The sequence below is a fragment of the Acipenser ruthenus genome, chromosome 6, assembly GCF_902713425.1.
Source record: "Acipenser ruthenus chromosome 6, fAciRut3.2 maternal haplotype, whole genome shotgun sequence".
Lineage (NCBI taxonomy): Eukaryota > Metazoa > Chordata > Actinopteri > Acipenseriformes > Acipenseridae > Acipenser > Acipenser ruthenus.
The window spans coordinates 49,636,309-49,650,198 of NC_081194.1; the positions used below are offsets into that span (position 1 = coordinate 49,636,309).

At 40.0% G+C, this 13,890-nt stretch overlaps 1 long non-coding RNA gene across 1 annotated transcript; it reads right to left on the bottom strand.

Moving 5' to 3' along the window:
• Positions 1-5,245: 5,245 nt before the first annotated feature.
• Positions 5,246-13,005, bottom strand: LOC131737380 (uncharacterized). Its single transcript, XR_009328996.1, has 4 exons — positions 12,789-13,005; positions 6,924-6,980; positions 6,108-6,299; positions 5,246-5,540 (listed from the first exon to the last, which is right to left on the bottom strand). It is a non-coding gene; the product is annotated as an uncharacterized LOC131737380 (long non-coding RNA).
• Between the last annotated feature and the right edge of the window lie 885 nt (positions 13,006-13,890).

Here is a 13,890-nt window from a genome sequence, read left to right on the forward strand (position 1 = left end):
TTTTGTTTTGTTCAATTAAGGCAAAAGGTGTGGACATAAAACATATATTTTTTATTGTTTTAGCAGAGATAAAAGTACCTTAAAAGAGTACTATTGTTCTTTACAAGTTACAAACAAAAATGATTGTGCTTACCGCAGTTAAGGTTTTATATCAAAACAAACTGCATCATAGTGCATCTAGATAAAATAACAAATACATTTAGAGCCAACGTTTGAAGTGAAAGAAATCCTGGAGATCGTTGTCATCAAAAGATTTATTGTGGATGTCAGCATAAATCGTCTTCAAGAGGTTTGTTTTAAACTTCTCTTCAAAAGTATTAATGTATTATTCCATGCATCCTATAAAACACAAACCACATTGTCATAATTAATTTATTAGTGACAAAGTCATTGGCATTATTACAATTCCAAACAACCTACATTTAAGTTAGAGAATAAAAGCAATACTAACAACTCAAAATTAATGAATTTGTAAATACTTTCAATAGATAAGTAAAAACTATTTTTGGTAACTCAAATTTAAATGGGAAATAATTCATACAGTGATAAAGGCATCCTTGGATGTCTGTTCTTTGACCGGCTTCGTAGGAAATGTGCAGTAAATATCTACTGCAGCAAGTGAATTAGTCTCATTAGTAGATTAGCAAGTTCAGTGTATGTGTCACAAACCAAAAAAACACTCAGTAACATGGGATATGAAGAAATGATTAACAGTATCAACTATGTAAGAATTAGATGAATAGTGAAGAGCCAGTGCCAGTATAAAAAAGCATGAAACAATAGGCTTTCCCATCATTATCATCATTGCAGTTACATTCACTTGAGAAGTAGGGGAATAGGTTTCTACAACGATTGCATATTTATTAACAGTTTCTGCACTCATGGATATTTTGCATGCCTGAGGAAGTTGCAGTGCTGTAGTAGGTTTCTGCACTGGTCATTTCTTGCCCTTTTGTATTTGCAATGGAAATCTCAGGTTTCAGGAGGAACAAAAATGACTGGTACACCCCTCACACCACCAGGCAGTACCAAAGGTATGACTATAACACATGCCAAATACAATAAGGACTGAGGATTAGGATCACATAACAAAGGATTTTAAACATGAAAAAGATATATTATGCTAATGAAGGGGGTATAAAGTATTAGTTTAACAACATTTGAAACCTATACAAAATGGCAGAATTTTTTTGACAAATACACTACTGTAAATTGTGCAAGTGGTGTGGTATAATATATTTATTACAGTGGTTCAAAACGTCCCCTTACTTAAAAAAATAAATGACCATTAGAGTATGTCGAAAGAATGTGAGTTCTATTCATAATAGCTTGGTTGTATATACATCTGGTGCCATTGCAGTAACTTCCTGTTACAGTTTGCAGCCGTCTTCCTGAGTTTCCTCAGTGCACGTGACAGGCCATGGTGGAAGTGTAATTTTTGGCTTATTGAAGGTGAACTTTGATCTTGAGTAGGAGTACCAGTACTCTCGTGAACAGTACTGGCTAAAACAAATATGTACAGATCTACAAATTATGATTTTGTTGATTAGTGTTAGGAAATAACATTGATGTATAACATACCTACAGTATATATTTCTCATACTTTACTAGAAGCAAAATACAAAATGTATCAGATCAAGTACATGTATGCTCATGATTATTGAGCTATGTGCATAATACTGTTAATTATTTAATATATAAATCAATAGTTATTATTGGGATTGGGCTTTGTGTGTATATATATGCCAGTATAGTGTGCCTCACCTTCAGCAGCTGCTGGTTTTACGTTGTCTTGACTGCTGTCTGGTTTCTCAGTTCTTGTGCCAGGAAGCTGCATTTTAGAATTTGTTTTTTAAGTAGATTTGCTTCACACTAGGCTTTGCTGGAGTCACAGCTCCACCTCGCCCCCTGATGGAAAAGTGAAGGAAATGTAATTATAGCCACATGAGGGTATTAATAACACAGCTGGAAGCAGGAGCAATAATACATATTTTAAAGCTTTAGTAAACAGTTGTAGATCACATTGCTCTCAACAATATGACCATTATGTTATTGCACAAAAAGCACAGGAAAATGTAAGCTACCTATATTTGATATTTGTGTATGCCATTTTAACTACAGTTGAAATTCTACAATCTTCAGTTTTTTATAACATATGTCAAAAGTCAATTTAAATATAAAATGTACTTTTAAATATGAGAAGAAAAGGGAACTGAAAGTCAAAGCCCGGTGACCACAGCCTCTTCATTTCCAGCTGTATAGGTATCTGCTGATTGTGCATCTGTTTCATTACCACTGCTGCAGTGCTTCATCATTGGGTGTCAGCACAAATTGATCTGGATCCATTCATGTAAAATGCCAATGGCAGATGGATCTCAGGTTCTGTTTCAAAATATGTAGATTTTTTAATGATATGCCTGTTTTAAGCTGCCGTACTAGATAGTGGATGCCTGTGCAACCAACTCCCTGAATGCAGACTGGTCTGAGCAATATTTCCTGGGTGTTTCTGGAATGGTAGTATTTCCAGTGGCCCAAATAACAGAAACCTTCAACACCGGACAAGACACACCTGTTTCCACTTGAACTTTGCACCAGCATTGTGGCTATTAATTCCATTCTCTAACTTTTGGCAGTGTATCTCACAAATCCAGATGTAGCATTTTAAACTAGTCTTTTAAACACATTTGGGGATATGGATATCCACTATATCAGGGCTGCAGAATGTTTGCGCCCACGCACACAATGTGCGCCAAAGGATTTGGTCGGGAGCCAAAGAAAATTACATTACTAATGCTAACTAAGATTTACATTTTTTTATTATTGTACACAGAAATCAATATATCATTTTTATTGTGTTACTACTGAACCTTTTACACACATAAATTACATTGTTTCAAATTATATAAGGTGTTTGTGGAGTAATTACCTGCATTCTATTGGTTTCAGTTCTGTTTTCACATTCTACTCTTTTCTATTTTTAGTTTGGTGCTTTTTTAATTACATGTATTCACAGACAATAGAAGGCCTGTACCCCTGTGGTGATGTTACCTTGCTGCAGTTTTTGCAGCACCACTCCTTTGCACTATGGTGCCTCCCCTGGCAGCGACACACCTCCCTCAAGCCGCTACTTTTCCTGCAGTGCTTGCAGCTGGAGTCCCCTCTGGCAGGGGTGTCAAACTCATTTAGTTTCGTATTTTACTCACCGTCACCTCTTAGAACACGTGTGCAAACATGCCTCCAGTGAATTCCTTCTCATGAGCAACACAAATTGCCATGTTGCTCTGATTGCTGTCAATAGCTGACCACGTCGGTGAGACGGCAGTGCGTCAGCTGGTTCGAGTTACGACACCACTGATAACAGAAAAAGGTTTTTAGTTCTGATTTGTAAGTTCTGTAGTGATAAGTGTCATCATGTCTTTATCCGTGAGGAGAAAGGTGGACCAAGAGTGCTGTGTGTTTCAAGAGAAATTGGGAATTTCGTATTTCGATGTGGACATGAATGGACAGCCAACGTGCGTACTTTGTAAGCAAGATTTCCATCACATGGAGTAGATGTTAGAACTTTATGCTGATTTGAACTCGGCTCTCGCCAAGATAAGCACCAACTAAGACGTAGCTTTACAGTAAACTAATGTGATCCATCTGTGTCTCCATCCATTTGTGTTTCCTTCCATATGATGTTGTAGATATCCTTCTGCTTGGTGTTGATGGCTGAAGTGTAATGCTGGCTCCAGGGATCAGCTTATTTTGCCTCCCTAGATCATCAGCACACACAACGGCTGCGATACTGACTCTGCGGATCAACCACAGTGCGGTCTCCCCAGCGCATCAACATGACAACTGCCTGGATTGAGCTAAGTAGAGTACATCTCTGGGGTCTTCAAGTGGGTCTTCTTTCTTTCTATTGTGCTTGAGAACCACAATCAGAATCTTTCCGTCTCAATCACAGCCAGTTGCTGCTCTTCTCTGCTGCTTCAGATAAGTTCTTCACTGTGCGACGCAACTCTTGGCCACTGAATCCGACGTCTCTGAGAAACCGGGTTGTAGAGTGTGCTACAAATTCTCAACAAAACCACCTCCACTGGTTAGTTGAGCATACCCCAGTTTCTTCCTCTCATATGCCTCATCTACAGCATCCTCCCATGGCACTGTTAACTCTACCAGGAGAACATGGCATGCTGATCCAGACCACAAGACAATATCTGGTCGAAGGTTAGTGGTGGCAATCTCAGGTGGAAAAATAAGCCATTGACCTGCCAGCATTTTCCAGTCTCTAGCAGCTTCCAGTTGTCCTGGGCGAGGCTTGGTTTTAACACCTTATCCTGGCGGTTGCTCTCCTGGGCGGAGGAATGTTGTCTTTTGTGGATAATGTTTTGATGGAACTGGCGGCATCTTATTGGTCATGTTACGCTTGTCTTTCAATGCTAAACCGTCCTTGGCTAAGAGCCACCTTACATTCTGTTAAAATGTGCCTTAATGTTGCATGTGATGAACACAAAGGACATGAGGGATCCTCTCCTACCCAGAGGTTTAGGTTCTGTGGTAATGGGAGAACATCATATGTTGACCTGATGAGGAAACTCATCCTGCTCTGTTCCATTATGCATAGGTCTTGCCAGCCGATCTTGCGTTGTTCCACACTCTCCCATCTCATGCATTCTCCCTGCTTGGCCTGGGAAACAGCCTTTACGCACCTCATCCTCTCCTCCTGCTTTTGCACCTCATTGATTACCAGCTTCCTCTGTTTAGCTGGGGCTGCCTTGTGCCATGTAGGAGGAGCTGAACTGAGACCAAGACCCCCTCTTCCATGCTGAACTTGCCCCATGATACCACATGGATCAGTATTAGGTCGTCTGCTATTCCTAATCTACATAAATGATTTAGATTCTGGTATAGTAAGCAAACTTGTTAAATCTGCAGACAACACAAAAATAGGAAGTGTGGCAAACACTGTTGCAGCAACAAAGGTCATTCAAAATGATCTAGACAACATTCAGAACTGGGCAGACACATGACAAATTACATTTAATAGAGAAAATTGTAAGGTACTACACGCAGGCAATACAAATGTGCATTATAAATATCATATGGGAGATACTGAAATTGAAGAAGGAATCTATGAAAAAGACCTAGGAGTTTATGTTGACTCAGAAATGTCTTCATCTAGACAATGTGGGGAAGTGTGGTAAGGATGACTGGTGCAGTGCAAAAAGAGTATAATGTCCAGGCTGCCGTTTCCCAATAATAACAATATTTATTACAATCCAACAGAAAGTTCAAAAAGTAATACAAAAACGAAATAATAATAAGCCACTCTACCAATCGATGGTATTGGGGCAAAATAACAAAAAGGTTAAAAGTCCAAAAAGTAAACAAAAAGACACGCCGTTAGCCACAATCCTCCGTGCACGAAAACTGTGCTTTTTTCCTCCGGGGGTCGTGGTGCGTGCGCTGTGCGGTGTTGTGCAGTGTGGTGAGGGTCGTGCTCTGGGGTAAATGCTGGCTCTCCGGCTACAGCCTCTCGTCCTCCTGCTCCTCTACTAAAACACAAACAGACAAGTAACACAAAGGTAAACAAAACACCTAGCTCCAGCTGGTCGTTCTCACTTTCTCAGCGCAAGGGGAGGTTTTGACGTAGCTGCTTCCCCTTTGTACCCAGCAAACTCCTCCCTGCAGTCAACGCGTCGCCCTGGTTTCTCCAATAGAAGACAGAGGGCACTTTTTTACACAGAGAATTGTGAGGGTCTGGAACCAACTCTCCTGTAATGTTGTTGAAGCTGACACCCTGGGATCCTTCAAGAAGCTGCTTGATGAGATTCTGGGATCAATAAGCTACTAACAACCAAACAAGCACGATGGGCCGAACGGCCTCCTCTCGTTTGTAAACTTTCTTATGTTCTTATGTTCTTAAAAATTCTGATGTCTGGTTAGTAAAGCAGTGTCAAAAGTGATTTTTTAGTAATCCATGCATTCTGTGAATTATACATTACTGGTAAATAATAGCTAAAATATCTACAATCAACTTACATCTCCCTCATCAAATTATGGCAGTGGCACTGCAATGGCAATACCATCGGTTTGTTACTATAAGTCTATGCCAGATGTACCTTATTCTGCATATCTAATAGTTATTTGCAGGCAGGGGTGGTGAGCCTCAGTAATGCTGATAATGCCTGGCACCTCCTTCCTAGCCAGGGCTCTTTCCTGTTCCGTTGCAGTGCCAGAGACTCCAACAGGAAGAAATGAGCCTCAAGAAGCCCACACTTCAGCTGCTTCATTACAGCTCTCTGAAATAGACACTAGCAAAAAGCATTTGCAGTGAGCTCAGCCACACTAAAAAAAATAAATTTAATAATAACAATAACAATAAAAAAACAGGTATGGTATTTAAACAGTCAATAAACAATTTTTAACAACGGGGGTTTCAAAATAATTTCAGTATATTGATCATTGAGTTTTACAAAACAAATACAATAGCACACTGTCATTATCTTTCAAGGAAAATGCACTCTTCCCTTTTTAGTAGTTTATAAACTCCTAAATCAAAACTGTTACAATTATAAATGGTTTAATCACATAAATGTACACATTGTTAATATTACCACTAAACATATACCTCATTTTATTGACTTTTTTTAGTTACTGGTACTCACTGTAGGTAAGTAAATAAAAATAAAAAAATGAATATTAAGAGCCATTTATTCTTTGAAGGTGTTTCTTTTCTATAGCCTTTAGTAGGTCTTTAAAACATCGTATTTACCTTTTTTTAATAAGCATTATTTAACATGTCTGATGCAAGTATGTTTAAATAAATACATATTTCTTATTTCAATATCAGTGCATGGTCTACCCTTTATTATATCATATGAATACGTTTCTCAGCAGTCATTGTTTTTCCAGAAAATGTCAGTTTTTTGACAAACCTTATTAGCTGTGTGATCATTACAGTTAATGGATTTACAGCATGTAGGTCATCTTTCCTAAAATACAAACATAAAATACAATCAAAGAAATAAAAACAAGAATCCAGTGCATTTTTGGTTTGTTTCACAGACCTTGATTAGCAATAATCTTGGACTACCTAATTTTACTTCACTCAGGGTTTTTTTCAATTGATTCGTCCCCAAAACAGGATTGACATACTTCTCTGAAAGGTTTAATGTAACAGAATATATTATGTAAATTTATATAATGTATATATACACCTGAAGACAATATAAACTTGGTAAAGTTGAAGTAGCAACAGATAAGTCCACTAAAATAGTCCACAGTGTTTTTGCCTTCTTCAGTTTCTCATTTGCTGTGAAGATAAATGGCAATTTAAAAAAGGCAATTTGAAAAGGCAAATTCAGCAGTATATAGTATATATAGCACTGCTTCATGGTTTTTGAAATTCATGCAACACAACTAACCTTTCTGTGTCTTCACTTGCTGCATTAAACTGTGTAATTAGCTGTTCTAAACCCTCCTGTAGGTACATCACAGCTGATTTTCTTTCTTTAAGATGTTTTATTCAAAGATGTTCTAATTCTGCTATTCTTCGAAACAATCCTGCACATCAGTTATTGGTAACTGAGTAAATAATTTATATACCAAGTCCTGTTGGAGGGGTAATTTAATTAATGTCTGAATTTATTTTAAGGTATAAAACATTATATATTGCAGTACGTTTTATGTTAACTTTAAAGTGGGGTTCAGGGGCGGGAGCTAGGGCTCCTCTCCTCCTACTTTTCTCCTGCCTATCAAAGCGATCTTCCTATTTAAGCCATGTCACAATCTCTGTTCCTTCTCTTGCGTTTTGCGTTTTTGCATATGTTGCAGGAAACCTCCCTGCCGGATTCTCCTCAAAATATCTCATTCATTTCTCCGATGGACCGTCTACATCTAATGCAGACCTCTACCCCGCAACCAGGCCTGCTGCCCCGGCACTATGGAGATCAAAATGCCCCCGCCAGCAGGCTCAGTCTCTGGAGCAGCTTTTTTATAAGGATCGGCCACTCGCCAAACTCTTAAAACCCCTGCACGACAACAATATCAACATCCTGGCTGGAAGCAAGCGTATGGCGTTGCTCAATAATAAATTGTATCTTTATATCTGCTACATCCACATATGCTCCACACCGCCCCACGGTCACAGACACACATACACTCTGTACCGCCTCACGGTCACAGACGCACATATACTCTGCACTGCCCCACAGTCACAGACTCGCCCTACTTTAAAAGCCTTGGTTGGCCCCCTTCGTAATCTCCCTCTGTCCCATTCACATGCAAAAATCTTCGTTCTGCTTCCTCCGAACCCAGAATCACTGAGTCTCTTATTCAAGTCGAGATGGACAAAGAATTCATGGCCGGCTCCTTCCCAGCTCCGTTCCCCGTCTTAAGGATTAGACCCATCGGAATAGCGACCCGCAAAATATCTGGGAAAGTGCCTACTATTGTTCATCCGCCAAGGAGAGGCAGTTCCACTCCAGTCTCAACGCCCTGATTCCCCACGATCAATTCTCCCTTCGTTACAGCTTCCGACGCTATTAAATCCATCAAAGAAGCAGGCTACAGCACCTGGCTCACAAAAACTGATCATTTAGACGCTTTTAAATCATGCCCATTCATCCCTCCCTCCACCACCTGTTCAGGATCTGCTGTGAAGACACCTTTCTCCTTATTTCCCCTCCTTTGGACCACCTCACTCAAGCAATCCTCAATCTGCGATCCCTGTTTTCTTCAGTAGGCGTCCTACTCTCAAGATAAACCATCGGCCCATCTAGAATTCCTCGGAATCACCCGGGACACTGTCAAATCCGAAGCCAGCCTCCCACTCGACAATCCTGGAACACATTCGTAAACTCATTAACAACTTTCAAGTATCAAAATCAATCTCTAAACGCAACCTGTTATCTCCCTTCGGCCACTTCAATTTCGCAATTCGCATTATTCCCAAGGCAGAACATTCATTTCACGCCTTCTCGCTTGCCTCAACTGCAAAAACCTGGATTCTCACATAAAAATATCTTTCAGAAGCAAGAAACCCTCCTCCAGAGCTTCCAACGCTCCAGCTTTCCTCCAATACTCAGATCGTGGCAGCCATTTCCACAGTCAAGGCTAACGCTAATCTCCATCCAATATGTCCGCTCATCCCCCAATACTACAAGCATTAATACATGGTGAGAGATATGGTACTAGACTGGAAATCTGTCTTGATTATGAGTTAAGGAGTTCCACTATTAGGAGAATGACTGGAGTTGTGAAACCCAAATCTCTGAATGTGAGTTAACCTTTTCCATTCCAAGGAGACATTAGCAAACCGCTGATCGATCCTGTATTAACTAACACATAGGATGGTTGGCATCTCATCTCTCTAGACATCAGAATGTGGTACACCTTGCTGCAACATTGGAACAATCAATGAATGAAGTTCCAGCAGCTCATCTTTAATACAGATCACCAAGTGCCACCAGCCAAAGCAGCCATGTCAGAACTACAAACAAAATATTTTTCGAGGACGTTAAAAAAATTATTTATCCTTTTGCAGATGCCTTGTCAGCCATAAACACCCAACTGGACGGCATACGGCACGACTCTCATCTGCAAGAGAATACATGTCATCAGCCCTCTTTCCATCTACCAGGTTCTCCTATGCTACAGCAGGTCTCTCCCCAGTTTTATACCCCACACTCATTCAGGATCGGCGCAGCTTTGTCAGCAGCAAAAGCCAACGTTAGTCATTACCTTATAAAAACTATGGGTCGCTGGTCATCAGCAGCAGTCCACTCCTACTTTCGTTCTCTTCCTACAGACATCTCAGCAGCTCACCAATCAATTGCTAGTATGCCCGGAGTGGGGACACCCTTCCCACCAGAGGTTTCCTTCTAACAGAGGGTTGCACATAGCCCGTTTTAATAACCATCTCTCTCTTTGTCCTTTTTTGTCCCTCTTCCCTGTTTTTTCTTGTGCATTGGCACACGGTCTTTGTTTGTCTTCTCAGGTTTGGTTCTTGTGGGGAGCCGGTGGTCCATCCTTTTGGGGGGATAGTGAGTCTCACTTCCCCGGCCTCAAGTCAGCCGCAGCTACTCATGCCTTCATTAAAAGGGGGGTCTTCGCCACAGCGAGTCAGAGGGGACCACCAGCCACACTGTTCTTTCGCAGCTCATGCGTTATTTCTTGTCTCACCCAGAGACTATATTGTTTCTCTCTCACTGTACCAGTAAGAGCTGTAGTCATCTACAATCCTTAACCCTTTGTGGTCCTATGTCAGACCAGGTCCGACATTACAATTTTCCCTTTCCAGTCCGATGTCGGACCCTGTCTGACATCATCATAAAGCATAGGTCTCTAGTCGTTATTTCTCCGGAGAAAGCATTCAATAACCGATAGGAGCCGAGAGAAGCTAAAAAAAAAACAATACACATAGCCTCGGCACCACAGAGATAACACGGCCATAAACAAACAAGATAGCTGCTTCTGCATCCAGCGCTCAAAGAATATCACAGACATTTGCAGAGCTTTTTGAGATGTTATAGTAATAAAATAATGACTTGGATCGCATTATTGAGGAGTTTGGTGATAAAATGAGTGATCAGGAGATGATTTATCAGTATGCACAACTATGAAGAGGTATGTGAAAAATACAGCAAACAAGGGGGTGGGGTGGGGCGGGACTGGAGATGCAGTACTGAGTGTCCTGTTGATATGCAGTGCCTTTTAAACCTGTTTTACTGTGAAAAAAATACTTTTAAACAGTGCGTGTAAAATAAACAGCGCGTGTGAAAATTAATTGGACCTGACACGCTTGAGATGCGCTGAATAAATGGACCGCTAAGGGTCAAATAATAAAGTCCAAATACTAACAAACTCTATCTTTCAGATACCCCTGCGGGCGCACTCCAGTGCCTTGCCTTGGAGGACTCGCCTCACCTCTTTGAGGGCGGCTCCTGGAGACAGGGGTTCTCTTTCCTTCCTTCTTTCCAGGTTATGAACCTTTCCATCCTCTGGGGGCATGGCCTGGTCCACGAGGCAGTGCCTCCAGAATTCTCAGCAGAGTCAGAGGATTTCTATGTTTTCAGGGGGTCCCGGGGGCCCATGGGGCCGATCTCCGCAGTACAAGGTTCTTGCGGTATAAAGTCCAGAACCCGTCCTTTGACCTGGCCCGCAGGCCATTTACAGCTCAAACCTTCCCTGCCCAACAGAAAACTAATAGTTCAAAACAAGCACTCCTGGCCCGCAGGCTATCATCATTCCCTTGAAGCTAAGCCTCTAAATACTAACCCATATTCTTCACGCAGCCCTAGCTCCCGCTCGTGAACTTGGTTGCACTGATTATAAATTAATGTTGCAGTAAGGGATGTATGCAGATGCTGGCAATGCTAAGTCATTCTCCACTGCATATTGTAAGACAGCAGGGAGGGGGTTAAAGCCTCCCGGAAGAAAAACATGTGTGAAAGGCACATTTGTTTACTTTAATTTTTTTATTGCTTAATTATTCCCTGCACCTGGAGATCATTATTAAATTAGAACCAAGTGTAGGGTATTAAAGAGGAGCAGTCAGATTGCTCAGGGCTGCGGTGGAGAAGGAGGCAGAAGAGGTGCTCTGCTTCCTAGCAGTTGTGAGGTAAAGCGTGTGCTATATTAAACCTGTGTGGTTTTTGTTTGTTGTGTTTGGCGGGGAAATGGCTTAGCCGTCCTGCGAGTTAGTCAGGGAATAACCTGTGTAGTCAGCGCTCCAAATTTGGAGTTAGGTGTTTATTTTGTGTTTGTTTTATTTTGTGTGAATTAAAATTAGCACATCAGCGCATAAAAATCCCCCCCCCCCCCAAAAAAAAAATTAAACAATAACAAATACAATTAAAGTAAACAAATGTGCCTTTCACACATGTTTTTCTTCTGGGAGGCTTTAACCCCCTCCCTGCTGTCTTACAATATCTTAATGTCAACCTTCCCAACATAAAAGGGGTATATTTTCTTGCATTTTGTTTGGAAGTACTGTATAATGGTTTGTATTCACTCCATTATAATGTTAAATAAATATAGTAGTTCATCAATATATCTGATGAAGGACAGTTGCTCAAAACCAGGGACAGAACCTCTTAAACAGGCCAGTTTGCAAGACTATTAGGAAACATACTTAGCATTTTCAATGGTGCTTTACTTAAATTTGTAGCTTAAATTATTTCTATCATGGGTACTTATGAACTGAGCAAAATCAAACATCTTAAAAATTATTTAAAAAATCAGCTATTTTATTTAGAATCCTACCTTATAAGTGTGCAACCAGGGGTTTAGAATCATTTGGTTTTGGTAATATAAGTCTTAGATACTGATAGAACAATTTTAAAATAAAGTGCAAATACATGTGTTATGTTATTTGAAAATTAGTGTTTCTAAACAAAACAAAACACATTTCTTTGGCAATGTTACAAATTTAGTAAACAACACAGGTAAAAAAAAAATCACTGCCTTATATCTTGTCTGGTAATATATACATGTTTTCCTTTTAGAAAAATACTAATTTTACAGCACTGCTTTGAAAATTAGCCAGTACATGTATTTTAATTAATGAGCAAATAGCTATTTTTCATGCTGAGTTTCTGACAAAAGAACATCTTAATTTGAATCTGTTTGATTGCACTTCTTTCTGATCAGCATAAAGATAACGCCAGGAATTAGATAAAAGACTAACATCTAAAAAACCCTAACTCCTTCAATATAGGGCGAGCTATTTGAACTATAAATAACCTTGCTAGCCTTCTTTGATTTCCAGATGAAAAGAGTCTGTATGTAGCCTGACTTACGCAGGTCCTTTAGCTGATGAAACTCAGCATCCAGGGCTTGCAGCTGATTTTCCAGCACAGGCTTTCCCTGGAACCCATGAAGTTTGCAGATGGCCAAAATGTAATCTTCTCTACCAGCAGCTTTAGCACTTCTGAGTTCTTGGGTGTCTTCTTCAGTCTGATGAAAAAGTAAATATCTTATGTAGGGCAAAAAAAACATAATTTGACTAAAGCGCTTTATGCAAAATACAGAACTCATAATCTAATGTATGTTGTTGCAGTGCACATTTTCAGACTTTTCCATGAGTGAGTTGAATGATTATATCTTCCAAACACAAAGGAGAATGACGGCAGATAATCACAAGTCACACACTTACCCTTTTTTTAAGCCCATGTATTTCAGCAGGATAGTATTGCTCTTCTATGGCCAGGCCAAGCAGGAAGTTTTGGATTCCTTGGTTTAAGTTTGATAGCTGAAGCATATTCAACAGCTACCTGGTGCAAAGCATCCAGAGGAGATGATCCTTTGTCATAATGGGGTATGTCTCCTGCATATAGTAAAGTTAGTGTATACAGGCTTTTATTTTTTTTATTGCTTTTCCAAGTTTTTGTGTTGAGCAAATCCTGTTGGTTTGAGTACATATAGCTTCAGATGCCATTTAAATAATTCTTTCCTCCAAAACTGGCTTGTGAAGCACCACCATCATATACAGAGTTCTCAATGCAGCTATCTTGTTCAATGGGATGTTATTTGAGTTTACAGACACACATGGTTAATAATGTATACTTAGTTAAGGACACTTGTAGGACATTTGTTCTATGAATTAGTCCGAAAAATGTGATGGTGCCATGTTACATTCACCATTGCAAAACCCTTGCAGGAAGTCTACTCTGAACAGTATTGGACTGCTCCTGAGTACTTGTGAATTCACAACTGTGTTCCCGATTATACATGGTTCCAAAAGTGTTTGGGAAACGGCAAATCCACTTAAACTGTGATATAATAATAATCCATACAGATTAGATAGCACTAACCCGGAATGCTGGATACATTTGTACAGTGTATCTTTTTGTGCTGTTACCAGCCTTTATAACATTTGATTTTCTGCTTTTTGAGACATCC